The following is an 18,159-nucleotide window of genomic DNA, read 5'->3' as shown; positions in this document are numbered from 1 at the left end:
GCAGCGAACTTCGATCTTCGATTAGATTTCAGCTGCCTTTAATTTTTCAACCCAACAGTTGGGACAACAACACAACGGGCGCCAGCGAAATTTAAACTCGGATCGGTAGATTCAGAGTCTAGATTGCTCACCATTCCACCATGGAACCCGTTGATGATCTAATGCAGCAACCACCATTCAAAGACACATGGCTCTTTTTTCAGCACGGCCATGTTGCTGCATCATTGACCTCTCGAGGCTGCTGCCAACCCTCACCCATCAGCAAAACTGCAAGCACTGTCAATTCCAAGCTGCCAGTTTGACTCGGCCCTTTCCCATCCAAACCTTCAGCTTTCACCCTTTCCCCTCTGCTAAGTGTGGATGCTGCTCCAATCACACAGCAACTGTCAAATCTATCGTTTCCACCGTCGCAGCTTTTGTCTCACACAGCTTAGTGCAGCCCGTTTCGCAGTATTGCCGAATAATCAGTGGATAAATATTGCAAGGCACGGATGCATGAAGTTTGGCATAAAAACAAAATGTAAACACTGCCCGAGGACACGACCCAAGCAATTCCTGTATTTCATGAGGCAGTGCTTTGAATTTCCATGTGTTTGCCTGCTGAATGCAGATTGCAAAGAAAAGTTCAGCAGACACCATTCTTTGGTGCAGTGAAGCGCAGCGTTACACAACAAGTAACTTTCTCTTCTGAAGATTTGGCACAGCAAAAGACAGGCTGAGCTTCTAGAGACATAGAAAGGTACAGCACGGAAGGAGGCCATTCGGTCCATCGAGTCCTGCCGGCTCTATTCAAAAGCAATCCAGCAGGTCACACTCCCCCGCCATAACCCCGTAGCCCTGCAAATGTTGTCCTTTCAAGTACTTATCCAGTTACATTTTGAAAGTCACGGTTGAATCTGCTTCCACCACCCACTCAGGCAGTGCATTCCAGATCCAAACCACTCGATCTGTAAAAATGTTAACTCTCATTTCGCCTTTGTTTTTTTTTTGCCAGTCACCTTAAATCTATGTCGTCTAGTTCTTGACCCTTGCGCCAAAAGGAACAGTTTCTCTCTATCTATTCTGTCCAGACCCTTCATGATTGTAAATGCCTCTGGCAATTCTCCTCTGTCCCAAGAAGAATAAACCCAGCTTCTCCAGTGTATCCACCTAACTAAAGTCCCTCATCCATGGAATCATTCTAGTAAATCGTATCTGCACCCTCTCCGAGGTCACATCTTTCCCTAAGTCTGGTGCCCAGAACTGCTCCAGTTGTGGTCGAACCACTGATTTTTTAAGGTTCATCATGACTTCCGTGCTTTTGTATTCGATGCCTCTATTTATAAAGCCCAGGATCCCGAATGCTTTTTAAACGCTTTCTCAACCTGCCCTGCCACCTTCAACGATTTGTACACATACACCACAAGACCTCTCTGTTCCTGTACCCGTTTTAGAATTGTGCCCTTTGGTTTATATTGCCTCTCCTCGTTTTTCCAACTGAAATATATCACTTCGCATTTTGCTGCGTTAAATTTCACCTGCCAGGTGTCCGCCCATTACACCAGCCTACCTATGTCCTCTTTAATTCTACCACTATCCTCCTCACTTTTCACTACACTTGCAAGTTTTGTGTGATCTGCAAATTTGGAAATTATGCACTGCACACCCATTCATTAATGTATAACAAAGAGGGCAGTGGTCCTCGCAGTGACCCCTGGAGAATACCACTGTACACCTCCCTCCAGACCGAAAAACAACCGTTCACCACTACTCTCTGGTATCTGTTCCTTAGCCATTTTTGTATCCATGCTGCTTTTGCCCCTTTTATTCCATGAGCATCTGTCTTGATGACAAAAATATTATGCGGCACTTTATCAAACGCTGTTTGAATGTCTATACAAGTCTATACACAAATCGCATTGCCCTCATCTACCCTCGCTGTTACCTCACCAAAAACTCTATCAAGTTAGTTAAACAAGGTTTGCCCTTCATAAAAGGCAAAATGTATGCAAGGAGCTCGATTCTCATTGACTGAAGCTACGAACACCCCACGAGCAGGGATTGGATTTAAGTTGCCTTTTACTTGTTTGCCCTAAATTTACAAAGGAATTGGACAAATATCGAGGTTTCACCGAAATTTGAATGATCTTTGCTGGTGTTAAATTCCAGAGTGCTCACCATTACTCTATGGAACCCATTAATTAGTTCAAACAACAACCACCATTCAAAGACACTTGTCTCTTTTCTTCGTACTTCCATAATGCTACATCACTGACCCCTCGAGGCTACTGGCAAACATCTCCTATCAGCAAAACTGCAACTTCTTGTAAAGAAAACGGAAACTTTGCTCGAGGACACGATCCAAGCAATACCTGCCTTTGAAGAAACAGTGCTTGGAATTTCAATATGTTTGCCTGCTGAATGCAGATTGCAAAGAAAAGTTATGCAAACACCGTTATTTGGTGCAGTGAAACTCAGCATTATAAAAAATCAACTTTCTCTTCTGCTGATTTGGAAAAGCAAAAGAGCGGTTGAGCTTATAAACTGAGAACGATAGAAGCAGATCGAACCTCATTGATTGAAGCTGCAAACGCCCAACCAGCAGAGATGGAATTCAATGTCCCTTTGATTTGTTTGGCTAGCAGTTGCAAATAAATGGAACAGCAGCAAATGAGGTTCCACCGAAATTTGAACTCGGATTTGTAGATTCAAAATCTAAGAGTGCTGACAATTACACCATGGAACCCGTCCATTAGCTCAGCCAGCACCAGCCATTTAATGATATTTTGCTCTTTTCTTAGCACTGTCAGAATGCTGCAGCACGAACCACTCGAGGCAACTGGCAAACCTGTTCCTTCAGCAAAACTGCAAGCAGTGGACAATTCTAACCTGCCACTTTGGCTCTGCCCTTTCTCATCCATACTTTCAGCTTCCCCACTTTCCCCTCTGCTCGGCATAGATGCTTAGACAATCACACAGCTACCGTCAAATCTATTGCTTCCGTTTTACACTGCTCAGCGCAGCTTGTCTTGCTGGATAATCAGTGCATTACCTTTGCAAGCCACCGTAGTCGTATGTCACATCATCAGCGAATATCATCGTATCAGCATAAATCATACTTTCAGCGTATACCATAGTATTAGCGCATATCATAGTATCTGCGTACATCATATTATCTGAGTATATCATAGTATCTGTGTGAAGCATAGTATCAGCGTACATCATAATATCTGCAAACATCATGTTATCAGTATATATCATAGTAACTGCGTACAGCATAGTATCAGATTATATCACATCAGCAACGTATATCATAGTATCACCGTATGTCGGAGTATCAGCGTATATTATTTCATCAGCATATATCATAGAGTCATGCCTACAGTATATTATCAGCGTATATTATAATATCAGCGTACATCATGTTATCAGTATAGATCATATTCTCTTCTACTGTTTTCTGCATGCAAGATTTATTGTCACCCTCTTAACTTTCCTTGTTGTTTGCAGTCGAGGTGGTTTCACGTTGCAGACATAATCGCCAGAGGCCAAACACTGTGGTGGTGCCGTTGGTCGAGCTCGAAGCTCCTGGCCGGTTATGTTCATTGTCTCAGGGTGCAACCACCATTCATCTGCAGTTTCCAGTGTTGTGGTGCGCATCCTTTCCATCTGACCTTTCAGTTCTCATCCCTTGTATGATTTTAATTGATGGATGTCGACCCATCAATCTCCTGCTTCTCGGTTTTGGCCTCGTGTACTTTATGAACACTGGGTCCGACTTTGTCTGTTATCGGATAGGAGCCTTCAAATTTGAATTCCCAATTAACTTGAGATGAGTAGATGGTCTCCTATGTTAAATTCCGTGGTTTTGGGTTCCTGATGTCTGGCGGGACCTACTCGGGCATATTCTAGATTCAGAGCAGCTTCTATTGGTCCAATTGTTTCTGCAATTTATTCATTCGATTGTCCATTTCCACCCCGTTTCGTCGAGGCTGGGACATTAGGCCCGCCACCCGTACTTCCGGCAGGTGCATTTTGCGACCAATCATTGTCACTTATTGAATGTACCCGGTACTTTTACCCGGTGCACCTCAAATAGCGAGAACAATCATTGGCAACAGGGTATTCCATCGTGTGCCTGATTCGGAAGGAACCTTTATCAATCGGTTTTTAATCGTGCGGTTCATTCGCTCCACATACCCTGAAGCCTGGGGATGTGAAATCTGGTATCTATGCCCAAAATCTTGCGACTTTCATCACCTGCCCCGTGAAATGAGTGCCTTGATCAGATTTAATTGTGTTGGACAGACCCCATCGGGGGAAGACGTGCTCAATGAGGACTCGAGCCGTTTGGCTGCCTGTAGCCTTATTTACTAGAAAGGCTTCTGCGCATTGGAAAATAAGGTACCACCACCAAGGCATACTCTTTGCCTCGAGAGGTATTTTTAAACGGTCCAACATAATTAATCTGCAATGTATCCCATGGCCCCAATGTGACTTTATATGCCACATTGTTACCTTTGTTTTAAGTCCTGATTGATATTGTGCACCTATTGTGCATTGGTTCACGACTGCTGTCACATCTGCTGTTATATTCGGCCAGCTCATCGTTTCACATGGTCGTTGGACCAAGCTCTCCCCACTCTGACATCCGCCAGACGAATGTGTCCATCGGACCATCTCTTTTCGGATTTCTGTGGCGATGATCATTCAGTTCCGATAATGCACCAATATATCTGTCTCCAGACGGATGTAATCCCCATTTTTAGCGCATCCCCGAGGCCACGGGACTGTGCCCTGTACGGCAAATTGCAGCTACTGGGTCCAGGAGTTTGACAATGCTAATTGTATGAACGTCAATGCAATGAGACTAGTGAGTAAGACGGATGAGCTGAGGGCACAGATAGACACGTGGAAATATGATATCACAGCTATTAATGAAAAATGGCATAAAGAAGGGCAGGAGTAGCAGCTACTCATTCCTGGTATAGAGGATTTTTTGACGAGATCTCGACGGGATAAAATGGAAAGGCGTGGCAATTTTGTTTAAAGAAATAATTACATCTGTGAGGAGAGATGATATGTTCGAAGGATCATCAAATGAGGACATATAGATTGAGCTAAGGAAAAAAAAGGCGGTCTTACTGCTGGGAGTGTGCTATCGATCCCAAAACAGTCAGAAGGAGATCGAAGAGCAAATATGCAGGCAAACGTGTGAGAAGTGGAAACATAAAAGGGCAGCAATAGTAGGGGATTTCAACTACCCTAATATTAACTAGGATAGATTGAGTATAAAAGGAATGGAGGGCGCAGCATTCTTATATTGCATTCAGGAGAACTTTTTCGCCGAGTACTTAGCAAGCCGAACAAGAAAGGGGTCAGTTCTGGAATTAGTTTAGTGAATGAAGCTGGGTAGGTGGAAAGAGTAGCAGTGGGAGGACATTTTTGAGGTAGTCATAATAATTCAGTTAAATTTAGAGTAGCTTTGGAAAAGGTCGAAGATAGAACAGGAGCAAAATTTCTCAATTGGGGAAAGACCGATTTTCCAAAGCTGAGATGTGATTTGGCAAAAGTGGACTGGAAACAGTGACATGAAGGTAAATCAATGACAGAGCAGTGGGCGGCATTCAAGGTGGAGATAGTGAGGATTCAGAGCAAATATGTTCCCACAAGAAAAAGATTGGCTCTCCCAAATCTAGAGCCCCCTGGATGTCAAGGAGCATACAGTGCAGGATAAGGGATAAAGGGAAGCTTATGTCAGATACTGAGAGTTCAAAACTGCAGAAAGCCTAGAGTAGTATAGTAAGTGAAGGAGCGTGAAATTAAAAAGGAAATTAGGAAAGCAAAGCGGGGGCATCAATAATATTGCCAAATAAAATCCAGGAAAACCCAAAGATGTTTCTTCAACACGGAAAGAGCAAGAGGATAACTAAGGAAAGAATAGGGCCTATTCGAAACCAAAAAGGTAACCTTTGTGTGGAGGGGGAAGACGTCAACGGCAGTCAGCATTAATTTGTGAAGGGAAGGTCGTGCCCGGGAAACTTGATTGAATGTTCAGAGGATGTAACAAGGCGGGTCGATGAAGGTAGCGTGTTTGATGTAGTCTGCATGGATTTTAGCAAGGCTTCTGACAAGGTCCCACATGGAAGACTGGCCAGAAACGTAAAAGCGCCAGGGATCCAAGGGAAAGTGTCAAGTTGGATCCAAAATTGACTCAGTGGCAGGAATCAAAGGGTACTTTTGTGACTGGAAGGTTCTTTCCAATGGAGTTCCACTGGGGTCAGTACTCGGTACATTGCTCTTTGTGGTATATAAGGACTTGAATGTAGCGGCATGATCAAGAAGTTTGCAGATGATACAAAAATTGGCCATGTGGTTGAAGGTGAGGAAGGAAGCTGTAGTCTGCAGGGAGATATCAATGGACTGGTCAGATGGCCAGAAAAGTGGGAAATCGATTTCCATTCACAGAAGTGAGAGGCAATGTATTTGGTGAGGGCAAACAAGGCAATGGAATACACAATATATGGCTGGATACTGAGAATTGTGGATGAACAGAGGGACCTTGGACTGCACGTCCACAGATCCCTGAATGTAGCAGGATGGCATAAACATGGCTAAGAATGCATCCGAGATATTTTCCTTCATTTGCCGAGGTATAGAATATAAGACTAGTGAGGATTTGCTGGAACTGTATAAAACACTATTTAGACCACAGCGAGAGCACTGCACACAGATCTGGTCACCACATTTTTGGAGCAATGTGACTGCACTAGAGACGGTACAGAGGATATTTACGAGGATGTTGCCGCGACTGAAGAATTTTAGCTGTGAGGACAGATTGGATAGGCTGAGTTTGTTTTCTTTGGAATATAGGAGGCTGAGGGGAGATTCAGGTGTATAAAATTATGAGGGGCCTTGATAGAATGGACAGGAAGGACCCATTTCCCTTAGCAGGGAGGTCAATAACCCGAGAGCATAGATTTACAGTGATTAGCAGAAGGATTAGAAAGCATTTGAGGAGAATTGTTTTCACTCAGAGGGTGGCAGCGTTCTGGAACTCACTGTCTGAAAGGATGATGGAGGCATAAACTCTCATTGCATTTGAAGGGTAATTGGATGTGCACTTAGAGTGTCGTAACATACATGGCAACGGAACAAGAGCAGGAAAGTGGGATGAGGCTGGAAAACTCTTTTTCGGCCAGCACAGATACGATGGGCCGAATGGCCTCCTTCTGTGCCATAATCTCTATGATTCTCTGATTCCAGGGATTTTTGTTTTGCAAATCTACCAAATTTCACTGTTTGCAAGCAACTCAGACGGGCGGCATCCAAGACCGTCGTCTGCTGGAAAGCTTTAGCCTATGAATCAGCTTTCCCATTTTCTGCCCCCATTGCCTGTTGTTAGAATGTGCCTTCACTTTTACAATCACCACCAAATGCGTTCGATTTCAGGCCAGTTACAAAGTTTTTTGTAAAAGCTCAACGGTGGTTAACAGCTTTCCATCTGCTGAGCTGAACCCTCGTTTCTCCTCAATAGGTAAATAATAAGTTTGCGACAAACAAGTAAAATGACTGTCGGAGAAAATGTTCCCCTCCATCCATCTGAAGGACAGAGGTCACTGTGTCTAATTCACTTGCTGTGCTGATCGACCTTCAGTTAAATGAACGGATTTCTCAATTTCTAGATCGACCACATAAACACCAAGTCCGGATACAGGCCTGTTTGCGGTCATGGTGCACGACCCATCCAACAAAACATACAAGTGGGGATGCTAAGATTTGACCCTGACATGTTTCGGCATCTTGGAGGGTGCACTCATGAGGTTGCCCTGTAATCAGCAGGCCAGCTGCTCGGCACAGGATGGTGCATGTGACGCACTTTTAAATTCCGTTCCTGTAACCCAAGCATCAAGTGAGCTATTCGGGGTTACTGGACACCGTACCGTCTTTTAATGCTCCTGACAGTAACAACTCGGTGTGGGTGTGGGCGATCTGAACTCTCATTTTATCCAATCCAGTGTTATGGGCAAATTCATGTGTGGCCAAGTGGTCAGTTAGAAGGTGTGTCGGATTCCGGTTCTTCAACTGCGAATCGGAAGGGTTGAATCGTAAGAAAGACACAACAGGTAGTCTTAGTTAAACTATGTTACTTGATTACTCAGCAGTATGCAAACAATACCTACACTTGCTTGGTACACTTGCTTGGGACACTTCCTTGGTACATTTCCTTGGTACAAGTCCAAACGATTGATTTATTCTTTTGAGCTCTTCCAGATCTTTTTGTGGGGCATTAACCCACCCGACTGCAGTGCAGCTGCTTACTCTCAAAGTCCTTTATGTCCCCTGGGTCAGTCATATGACCGGGCTGATATCCATCTGTCTTTTATATGATATCTTCCTGTTCATCCACCCTTGGTGCGTCATGCCGTGCCGGCCATCTGCTACCCGCCCCCCCCCCCCCCCGCCCCCCCACACCGCCCCCGGGTTCCTGGCAAGTATAGTTTTGACCAATTATCAACGTGATTTCAATTCTTGTCTTAAGGTCCAGCACATACCCATTGGATTCAGTGATAGCAAATTCAATCAACAGTGATTAAATGTAAGAGACAGAATCAAGGACACTTTGGAGTTCCATAGCTTTCTTATCGAACAGTCTATGAATTCAATAGATCTTTTGGTTCCTAAGCAATTATAACAAAGATGAGTATGAGATAGAATCATCTGCTGAGGATTTCAAGGACAAGGTATTATCTTCGTTTGCTGCAATAGTTCCATTGTTTAACCACAAGGCTTACTGGCTTGTTTTTGGTCAGGCAACCATACGTTCAAATCAAGTCCACATCATTATTACACATACGTGATTGTATATGGTTTCTTCACTCACTGCACCTCCAGAAAACGGTAGAAGTTATACTTGGGGTCTTTAAGTCTGGGACTGCGACAACAGCTTGCTTCAAACCCATGATCGCTTCTTCCCATAGGAGACACCTTTTAGGCTGGAAAAATAGGCTTGTGAACAGAAATCCAAAACCTCCAGCCTCCCCTCACCTACCCTGAAATATATATATATATATATATATATATTAAAGAATGATTAGCCACTCTTATCCTCACACACATAAGTAGTTAAATCGCACATGTAGTATTTAGGTAACAGCAAAGCATGATGGGATACTTGACCATCATGGGAGGAGCTTGTAACCCACACTGTAAAAGTTGACAAAGGAAGGTTTGTTGGATTTGTGGCTACCACCTCGCTTATCTCCAGAAAACACGAAGGACTGTTTACCCAAGGCCGAAGCTGACATTGTTTATCCTAACTAGCTCACTTCGGATGATTAAGGGAGGAGCGATGGATGTCTCCAAGGTTACCCCAGCACAAAAGGGAGTCAGGGATGAGCAGCTGCTCAGGACATTGTGAAGACCCTCTGTGCAGTCTCAATGTTTGGGACTTATGTGTTTATTGATAAGTGTCCTCCTCAGGAATGTGAGATTTTTAATGTCATGGGATGACCCAAGGTAGCCCCTGACAAGTGAATGGCAGACTATACCACCCAATGAAACCCACTGTAGTGAGGTAAACATGTACCCTCACCTTTCACAGCAGGTGGGTGTTGCTTATTGAAAGGTATAAACATGTTTGTAGTGCTGATGTTCCTTTCAGAGTTTTGGTGCTGGCTTGAGGAAGCTTACCACTCTCCATTTGTGCAGAAAGCTTTCTAATAAAATTCATCTTTGTCAGCAGTTCCGTCTCCGTCTGGTTTTGCTGCAACAATTCGAGTCACTTAGTTGGTGTCAGAAGTGGGATACTGCGCTGCAGGTAGGCGAAAGGATCATGTATTGGAGGGTGCGTGGTATCGTGAGACAAGTTAGCCCTTTGCACGAGACAGGGGGTGCCCCTGTATAAAGCCCTCAAGGGTGAGGCCGGTAGCCTATGGTAGGGACTCGGCTCATCATTGGAGACAGGATTGGCAGTGGCACTTGCCGCAGTATTAAAATTATCCACGTAGTAAATTTCCACACGGAGACCACGGATTGACGGAATTGACAAGACCTGTAGGAAGATAAGATATCGTGTATAAGTGTTTGTTTGCTTAGAGTATAAGTTTATGCCGCTATTCCGATACAGTATAAGTTTGGATTTTGAGAGTCACGTGGTGATCGACACGGACAAGGGTGGTTGTTTATCTCAAACACCGAGCCTGAGCCTGAATTAAGAGTATGTAGTCCCACGTGACGGCCAGGATTTAGTAGGTATGGGGAACGACAACCACCACAGGATCGTGATCAATGAGTGTGTATAAACTAGACTATAAGCTGATACGTTTGTGACGATTAAAGCATATGATTAGAGTAAAATAAATTCAAGTATAAGATAAAGCATAAGGATATAGGTAACGATTGACATGAGCAACGAGGGGGAACCCCTTCCTCCGGACGTCCCGGCTATGCCCACCAGTGTTGCTGTTGCAAAACGAGTCCAAGAGGCGAATTTAAAATATCAAAGTTAAATGATCAGGAACGGATGGAAGGAAACGAGTCCAGTAGTTGATCAAATAAAGTGGTGGGCGGGGCAAAAGGCTGCTAAACAAGCTAATTATGTGACCGTTCTTCTCGCCAGTTGGGAAGATCAGACCGGACCTTTAATCGTGGACAAATGGGGGAGGCCATCTCCTCGACAGGAGCTTATGAGACCTGGGCAAGAGGCTAAAGTTCGAGTTTTCAGTCTCTTGGATCTGGAAGTGCCAGCAACGGAGGAGTTAGGCGATTTAAAGGATTGGGGGGATTGTTAAGGCAATGGAGTCTCAGCAGCACAAAACGCCGCAGCTCGATTGCCCACCTGAATGTGACCGTATCTGCCCTTCGGCAGCGGTACAACCTGGAAATGGGGAGCCGAAACTCATGGCACCTGTCCGATTAAATCCAAACCCAGCCGCAGGGGCAGCAAATGGGGAAATGGGAGGCAGGGGCACACTGGGGGAATCTCAGCCTTTTACACCACAGGAGAGATCCAGCGTGATCCTTCTCATTCCCGACTGAAGCGACATAATCCCAATGTCAACGTTTGGGCAGAGATACGAAGCGCAGCCCGACATTTTTATCTGTCTTTTCAGGACATAAAAGACATCATTGAGGTTAAGTGCCCCTCCGCTTTTTTATTGGGCGTTTCCCCCTTGGGATTTGCAGGTCCCAGCCACTATGGCCGAGTATAACTCCCAATTTGACGGTCCAAGGACCCGGGTTCAAAATGGATTGGGGTACGGCACTGGCACCTGGACGGAACTCACGGCCCGACGACAAGACGCGGGGGAAGACCCCAATGCGTATATTGACCGGGTAATTGAACGATATGAACATTGGGGACAGACCAACGTCATCCCCGCCAACCGCAAAGATCCAAGATTAAAAGATAGCTGAATTCGGGGACTGGATGAACCATATCAAACAGCGCTGAGGATGGGGGCCAGTCCACAGGCCACTGAGGCAGGGCTTCGGGAATTGACTAGTCGGCTTTTCGGGTTCCATCTGACAGACAACAACACTCACCGCCAGGAACACAACCCATTCGTCCTGCCGTGGACCCCGCATCACACTCGCCCAAAAATGAAAACAGAACCAGTAGCAGTAGCCCGAAAGGATCGTGCCTGCTATAATTGCCAGGAAACAGGCCATTTATATCGAGATTGCCCCGTGAAAAGGAAACCATGCACCAATTGTAGACGCCTGGGGCACAGCCAAACCATTTGTTATGGAAAGGTGGGGGGGGGGGGGGGCTTGAATGGAAGGACAGGGGCACCGGGGGAACACTCAGGGGTCGCAGAGACCACGAAAGGGGGCTTTATCCCACCGTAAATTGGAGGGACTGCGAGCTCTCCTCCACCCATCTTCCACTCATCAAGGATAGGACACATATCAGCGGGGTGAGTGGGGAGAGCGTAATCCTTCGCCAGAGCATTCCAATCCTACAGCTATCCCCCGGAGAACGAACCTGGTGGCTCTCGCTCTGGGTACGTCCCACTAACGAGGGTCTGATTTTGGGAATGTGCATCTTGCACCAGATAGAGGCAAACCTGCTTCGAAGTGACCACTCACTGCAAATAGCGGGGGGGGAGGGGGGGGAGGTGGCGGCAGGGGGGAGGTTTCCCTTTTCAGCAGGTTATACCCAACAGTGTCGAGCACAGGTCCTCCGACCGATTGAGCGTGCTTGGGCGGAGGAAGGGCTATTGGGGAAAGATTGCGCAGCTTACCCCCTCGCATGGGCTACCAACAAGCTAATTGCGGTAGGGCACAGATGGACCTTTTCAGGGTCCACGGACCCATCCACGAGGCTCACCGGCAGTATCCCCTTCGGCTGGACGCCCAACGTGCCGTTGAGTCAATAGTGGGAGATTTGTTGGAAACCGGGCTAGTGATTGAGACCCGTTCCCGGACCAACTCCCCCGTATGGCCTGTGCAAAAGCCAGATGGGTCCTGGAGGCTGAACACAGACTATACGGCCCTGAACAAAGTCACAGACAAACTCCACGCTCTAGTACCAATCCCCGCTACCATTTTAAACGGCCTCCACCCAGGCCTGTCCATATTTACGGCACTGGACATCCAAAACGGGTTCGAGACCTGTCCTCTGGACGCTGGGTCCCGGGACCGTTTTGCCTTTACTGTGCGGTCCACTCAATATACCTGGACCCGGCTGCCCCAGGGATTCCACAATTTCCACTCTATTTTTCATGAGAGTCTGGAAAAGGCTCTCCCGCCGGCAACGGTGGATGCCCGCTTGCAAACCTCCGCCTGTCTCCAGTATGTAGACGACAGTCTAATCGGAAGCCCTTCACCCTCAGATCATTCAGACACCCAGCGGTTTTGGCGCCATGAGACCCAGTATGTGGTCCATACAGCGTTTCGACGAGCCCTGATGCAATCCTACCATGAACCCGCACACCTGGGAGGGTACAAATTATACTACCTCACAGCTGACACCTGGTGGTGGCCCAGCATGGCCAGGGAAATCCACGAGTGCGGAGTCGTATGTCTCCAAACGGGAATTGGGGGTCACGTACGATTACGTATGGGACACGCCCGATGGCCCAGGGGACCATGGACACATTTACAGATGGATTTCACTGGTCCCCTCCCTCCCAGTGGCCGGGATAGCCATGCTTTTGTCATCATCGACTTTTTCACTCGCTGGGTGGAGGCTTTCCCGACCAGGAGCAGTGCGGCCGAAGGAGCAGCAAAAATCCGAGCCATGGAGGTCATTCCTCGCTGGGGAGTGCCCCACCAGATAGATTCGGATCAGGGAACTCATTTTACCGGCAAGACAATGAAACAGGCTTTAGCTCTTTTCGGGGTCCGACAGCAGTTCCACATCCCCTACCATCCTCAATCGTCTGGATTGGTAGAGCGAATGAACCGCACGCCAAAACAATCCATCACTAAAGCCATCCTGCAGACCGGTAAAGGGTGTAACACCGTCCTCCCCGCTAATCTTTGGGGATTACGGGCCACGCCAGCCAAAAGCACCGGCATTACAAGATTCGAACTAATGACTGGGCGGGCCATCGTGTTACCGCAAGACGCACCCCCACAGGGCACAGGGGACACCTCCGAGTTCCAAAACACCCTCTTGACATACCTGCGTCAGCTCAGTGAGACCAACCAGGCTAATCATTTCCGGGTTCAGCATTTACAGGAGGCACAGGATGCGAAGAAATTGGAAGGGGTTTGGAAAGCACCCCACTGTGTGTGACAATGGGTGATGGTTCAGCGACCGGTTCGAGGTACTTTTGAGCCACGATGGGATGGGACGTACCAGGCCCTCCTCAGTACGGGAACCTCAGTGAGTTTGCAAGAGAAATTGGATGTAAGGTGGAGACACTGAAGCCAAACTAAGCCGGTGATGGCACCCGGGGAAGGGAGTTCCCCTAATCCCTAAACGAAAACCTTTGTTCGGTGGACTATCTCTCTAGAGGTCAGTGTCTCCCTCCTCAAGCGGATTGCTGCAGCATGAACGGATCGGACTGGATTGGAACATGACGTGTGGAGGTGTTAACAGATGCCTGATGAATCGTTAAGAATAATGCGGATCAGCTCTCTTGTTTTTCCAGGACCAAGGTCAGAAGATCGAGTCAATTGTTTAGGATGTTATGTATCTCTCTCTCTCTTCCTTTCAGGTACACGGGCTCGCCCCAGTACTGTCTCCGCAACCGGACATGTCGACTTACCAACGCTCCGTGCTATTGGCTACCCGGCTGGAATATAACCCCACCTCGTCCCAGGACACGCCCCTAAAATTTTGAGCTCAAGTCATTCTTTTTATTTTGTTTTCCCCTTCTCCTTCTCCTCCTCTCTGTTTCTTTCCCCTTTTTCCAAGGTTTATCGGATCCCTCTTCGACTACCCCGGCCCAGCGCTGGTCCATGAACCTGGGATAGTCGCGACTTTGACATTATGAATTGGTCTGTATCAGTGATGATAGGATTGTTGGGACTGCTGGTTTAAAGGCAGGCAGCTGCTGACTCGGAGTTAGAATGGTGCGGGGACGAGTTTGGCCCACACACGTGCTATATGGATGATAATCGAGGTGGGGTATGTGTTAGTTACGATACCGGGGAGCAGAGGGCCATGTGCTGCCAGAACAGCCAAGGGATTTGGCCTCACTCATGTACCCGTACCAGGGTTGAGTGTTTACAATACGGAGCGAGAGAGGGGCCGAACGGTCCTACCCCACCGATAATTCACTGTTATTGGGGTCATGATCCGGACCAAACTATTGCTGTCACCCCGGCATTCGATCCATTGATCTGTCCGGCTATGGAAAAGGGGCCCGACAGCAGACTGGTATTCACTTTGACCGAAAACGTGTTGTTTGACAACATACAACATGAATTAGTTTCAGTAGTCCTGAACCTGACCGTCGCCGCCCTACCCGCACGTTGTTCGGTACTGACGCAACACATGTATCAACGCCTCACAGCACAGGTGCTGAGACAAGGTGCGGTCCGCAGTGGTGGCGGAAAGAACAAAAAGAGCAGGCGAGTGTGGCGACGGAGGAGGGACTTGCTTAATGACGCAGCCACAATCTTGAATACGGGCTACTCAGTTGTTAAACACTATCGACCTGGTCACGCTCGATCAGAAGATTCGCAGTCTCCGCTCGCAACTAAAAGCAATTCTCAGACAACAAAATAGCGACGAGTATCGGGAGTCAAGGGAAAATGAGATGTTAACCATACACCTCCAGGATATAGCTACCGTGTTAGAAATACACGCCCAGACAATAAATAAAATAGTTAAAGAAGAATATAACGCCTCACATCAGGCAGCGGCAAACGATGCTTGCTGCACATATGGTATCTGGGTGGTTGAGCAGACTCGAGAGAACCTAGAACAGATATAGGGTGGGGAGGTACACTTGTGTATCACCAACCAGCAGTTGAAGGGGACATTGGCCCGCGGGCATGCTGGAAAGGGTACACCCGAACGCCTTTTGATTAACCTTAATATGACTACCTGTCAATTTCGGGCCATGATAAGTGTATACCCCACCCAAGTGGAGTGTAAACCAGAAGGGGGAGGGCTCCTGGGTCTGGTTCTGGTCATCCCGGTCCTGACCCTGGAGACGAGGGGGCGAGAGGTGTTTCCGGTGCAGAATATTGGTGTAATAAAAGACAGCATTCATATATCTCATCTCAATGTGTTAGCTCATGCAGTGATGATAAACGGAAATTTGGTGGGAACCAAATTGGAAGGATGTGTCACTCGACATGCCACCATGGTCTGGTCCACATACGATCAGCCGAAGCCCGCAAGCCCAATGCGGATTTAACAACACTGATCTGGAAATTAACCGCACCATGGAGGCATTGGACAAAAAACCCACTGAAGTGGCTTACGCTGGAAAAGGCAAATATTGTGTGACGACTCATTTAAGCTCGTTCGAGTCTGCCTACTTAAGGTGTGCCATCCCCAGTCCAGAGTTTTGCTTCACCCCGAAAATTCCAGTACGAATTGGACATGAGAAGCTGGTGGACATAAACCAGGACAACACGACCTTTCTTCAAGTGTCCGAAGACATTAGGAACGATGTATGGAACTACATCAACACGTTTGGATATCCAATACCTCCATTGTCCGAACACCTGAGACAGTTACGAGAGAAGGTTCAACATTCCCAGCAGATGTATTACACCATGCAACAGCGGAGCAAGGAGTTGAGGAAAGATATCGACGCGATCAAGGTGACCACGTGGTGGGGTGACTTATGGTCCTGGGGACGAAATGTACTGATTCACCAAAGAATCCGACTAATTTCCCATGTTTTGATCATGGTGCAGTTAATATTGGTCTCTATTCTGCTATGTATGCCATGTAAGAAATGGAAGCGGGCTGCGGCAAAACATCTTGCTGGACAGGAGGTTAAAACAGTTGGCGCATGCGCCCCCTCCACCACCCGTGTTTCAGACGATTTCAGCCGCTTGTGGGAAAAGTCAAGTGTGAGGGTGACGAGAGCAGAGGAGATTGAATCTGGAATGGTGTTAATGCAAATGACTAATTACCCTCTTTTGATGCATACCCGGTGCCTCGACGGGCGGCCGCCTCGACAGGGCTCATGCCGGATCAGATGTGACCAATAGAGGATTCCCCTGGAATAGCCAGTGGGCTGGGGAGGGGAGAGGGGCAGTAAATTAGGTTGATTATTATGCAAAACCTCAGTCACTTGCGCTCTTGCTTTTGCCCTGAATAATTCAATTTCCAAACCCACTGTAAAGGTGTTTTTCGGGGGTTGGAAGGGGGGACTGTTGGACTGGAAAAATAGGCTTGTGAAGAGAAATCTAAAACCTGCAGCCTCCCCTTACCTAACCTGATATACATACACATATATTTCAAAGAATGATTAACCACTCCGATCCTCACATACATAAGTAGTTAAATCGCAAATGTAGCAATTATGTGGCAGCAAATCATGATGGGATACTTGACCATTATGGGAGCAGTTCGTAAATCACAGTGCAAAAGCTGACAAAGGCAGGTTTGGTGGATTTATGGCTACCACCTCGCTTATCTCCAGAACACATTAAGGAATGTTTACCCAAGACCGAGGCTGACATCATTTATCCTAACCAGCTTACTTCGGATGAATAAGGGAGGAGCGGTGGATATCTGCAAGGTCACCCCAGCACAAAAGGGAGAAAGGGCTGAGCTGATCAGGACTTGTGAAGACCCCCAGTGTAGTCTCAATGTCTGGGACTTATGTGTTTACTGATAAGGGTCCTCCTCAGGAATGTGAGATGTTTAATGTCACGGGACGACACAACGTAGCCCCTGACAAGTGAGTGGCAGACTGTACCACCCAATGAAACCCACTGTAGTTACATAAATATTTACCCCCACCTTTCACAGCAAGTGGGTGTTGCTTGTTGAAAGGTATAAACATGCTTGTAGTGCTGATTGCCCTTTGACAGTTAGGTGCGAGCTTGAGGAAGCTTACCACACTCCCTTTGTGCACAAAGCTTTCTAATAAACTTTAAATTTGTCAGCTGTTCCGTCTCCGTCTGGTTTTGCTCCAAAAATTCGAGTCCAACAACGGGAATCAGGTGAACCTTAGGAGATTACAGTTAGGGCCTCTGCAATGATGTCACCTACTTCCTTTAAAGTTCTGGTATGGAAACCATCTGGTCGCTCGATCTGTCACTCTTTAGTGCCATTATTTTCTTCATTACTGCTAATTTGCGAACGTTAATTTTGGTGAGTCCCCGTCACTGATTCAAACCTAGTTTCCTCGGGGTGTCCAGCAATGCTATCCTCTTCCTCTACTGTAAACAGTGATGCAAAGTAATTATTTAACATGCCCGCCATTTCCTTATTTTAATTTACAATATCCCCATTGTCAGTTTTTAAGAGGCCCACATGGCTTTAGAAATTCAAAGCACTGTCTCTTGAAATTCAGGCATTGTTTGGATCGTGTCCGCGGGCAAAGTTTACATTTTGTTTTACGCCAATCTTCAAGCATCAGTGCCCAGCAATATTTATTCACAGATTATCCGTCAAGACATTCATTGGAGATACGCTGAGCAGAGTGGAACAGAAGCAGCGATGAGGGAAGCGACAGGTTTGACTTGCGGCTGTGTGATTGGCTGAGCATCGATACTTAGCAGAAGGGAAATAGTGGAAGCTGAAGGTAC

Source organism: Heptranchias perlo, chromosome 35 (assembly GCF_035084215.1).
Source record: "Heptranchias perlo isolate sHepPer1 chromosome 35, sHepPer1.hap1, whole genome shotgun sequence".
In the NCBI taxonomy this organism is placed as follows: Eukaryota; Metazoa; Chordata; class Chondrichthyes; order Hexanchiformes; family Hexanchidae; genus Heptranchias; species Heptranchias perlo.
Note: the sequence above shows the minus strand (reverse complement) of the source record.